The sequence below is a fragment of the Nerophis ophidion genome, linkage group LG13, assembly GCF_033978795.1.
Source record: "Nerophis ophidion isolate RoL-2023_Sa linkage group LG13, RoL_Noph_v1.0, whole genome shotgun sequence".
Taxonomy (NCBI): domain Eukaryota; kingdom Metazoa; phylum Chordata; class Actinopteri; order Syngnathiformes; family Syngnathidae; genus Nerophis; species Nerophis ophidion.
Genome location: NC_084623.1, coordinates 11,835,919 through 11,838,418, shown reverse-complemented (window position 1 = coordinate 11,838,418; position 2,500 = coordinate 11,835,919). Strand labels below are relative to the sequence as shown.

The 2,500-nt window shown below is 35.6% G+C and overlaps 1 protein-coding gene across 9 annotated transcripts in view; it reads left to right on the top strand.

The window, feature by feature from the left end:
• The window catches only part of LOC133564237 (PTB domain-containing engulfment adapter protein 1-like), a 200,492-nt gene that overhangs the window by 195,047 nt on the left and 2,945 nt on the right, over positions 1-2,500 (top strand). The window lies entirely within an intron of this gene.

The window sequence follows — 2,500 nt, the reverse complement described above, 5'->3', positions numbered from 1 at the left end:
TGAATAATATATATACATTCTATTATACGGCATTATTCACTTGGAATAATAAAAACACAGTCAATTATACGCCATTATTCACACGTGAATAATATAAATACAGTCTATTATACAGCATTATTCACATGTGAATAATATATATATATATATATATATATATATATATATATATATATATTCCATGTGAATAATATAAATACAGTCTATTATACGGCATTATTCATATGTGAATAATATAAGTACAGTCTATTGTACGGCATTATTCACATGTGAATAATATAAATACAGTTTCTTATACGGCATTATTCACATGTGAATAATATATAAACATTCTATTATACGGCACTATTCACATGTGAATAATAAAAATACAGTCTATTATACGGCATTATTCACATGTGAATAATATAAATACAGTCTATTATACGGCATTATTTACATGTGAATAATATATATATATTCTATTATACGGCATTATTTACATGTGAATAATATATATACATTCTATTATACGGCATTATTCACTTGGAATAATAAAAACAGTCAATTATACGCCATTATTCACATGTGAATAATATAAATACAGTCTATTATACGGCTTTATTCACATGTGAATAATATAAATATATTATACATATACTCTACATTTAAGTATATTCAAATAGGGAGGGACGTTGAAACTAACACAAAATACTATAAAAACATGCTACAAAGTGTGTCCTGTATGGCAGGTCAAGGAAAGAAATTGGTCAAATAGAAAAAAATGTATTTGGCGACATCTAGTGGTCACAATAATTTATTCAGTTAAATTACATGATTTAATTAATACCTGTTTATATTCACACATGTGCTTGTTTTAGACTGCGACATTGTTCTATTAGGGACACTTGTTACGTATGTCTAGCTTGATTGCTATTATGTGCTGAGCTGCTGTGTAGCTGCTCGTAGCATTTTTAATTTTGTAAAAAGATCTAAAAAAAAAAATACAGAACCAGATCAAACTTGCCGTGCTTTTTGGGAGCACATTGACATGTTGAATGGCTGCCCAGCTTTGCACAAGTAAACACCTTCCATCTGAGATTTTAGACACACGCCGATATCACGCTGATATCAAAGCGACATCCCGTATCAATCTTGGCTTGGACACCCCTAATGTACAAACCCACTGTTATTTTCTCACCGAGCTTCTTGATGATGGTCTTGTGCAGGTCTACAATGAACTTTGAGTTTATTTGGAACATGTAAGCATACAACATGATACATCACGATTTCCACTTTCTCTTTTCATCATGTTCGAAAAGGAGTCGGAAGAAGCAGAACTTATTTAATCCCGCCCCTTTTCTTCTACATAACAGTTGCTAAAACTCTTGTTCAATTCCTGTTCACACACAATATACTCCATAAGTAATGACGATAAAAACAAATAAATAAATAAGAACTGGTGAAGTAAGTTATATTTCATATGATGAGATGAGTGAGATTATTTTGAGAATGAATGGAGGATGAAATAAATTCAGAATGTTGACAGGTCTTGCCCATCAGTTCTGAGTATTTTCTTTAAAGGCCTACTGGAATGAGATGTTCTTATTTAAACGGGGATAGCAGGTCCATTCTATGTGTCATACTTGATCATTTGGCGATATTGCCATATTTTTGCTGAAAGGATTTAGTAGAGAACATCGATGATAAAATTCACAACTTTTGGTCGCTAATAAAAAAGCCTTGCCTGTACCGGAAGTAGCAGACGATGTGTACGTGGCGTCACGGGTTGTGGAGCTCCTCACATCTGAACATTGTTTACAATCATGGCCACCAGCAGCCAGAGCGATTCGGACCGAGAAAGCAACGATTCCCCCATTAATTTGAGCATGGATGAAAGATTCGTGGATGAGGAAAGTGAGAGTGAAGCACTAGAGAAAAAAAAAAGATTATACAGTGGGAGCGATTCAGATGTTATTAGACACATTTACTAGGATAATTCTGGAAAATCCCTTATCTGCTTATTGTGTTACTAGTGTTTTAATGAGATTATATGGCCCTGTACAACCTGAAGGTCAGCCCTGCACCTTTCTTCAGCACCAGTCGACGGGTGGTGGCGATACCCATCTCTGCCCTTCGCAAGGGACCCTTTTCGAAACACGATCTTTCGAAATGATCGCTGCATAATACACTGTACTTTGTGTGTGTGGTCCAATCCAACCGTGTTCGCTTGACCGCTCTGTTCCATAGTAAAGCTTCACCGTCATCTTTCGGGAATGTAAACAATGAAACACCGGCTGTGTTTGTGTTGCTGAATGCGGCCGCAATACACCGCTTCCCACCTACAGCTTTCTTCTTTGACGTCTCCATTATTCATTGAACAAATTGCAAAAGATTCAGCAACACAGATGTCCAGAATACTTTGGAATCACAGACGACTTATAGCTGTGAACGGGGCTGGACCAAAATGTCCTCTACAATGCGTGACGTCACGTGCACACATCATCATACCGTGACGTTT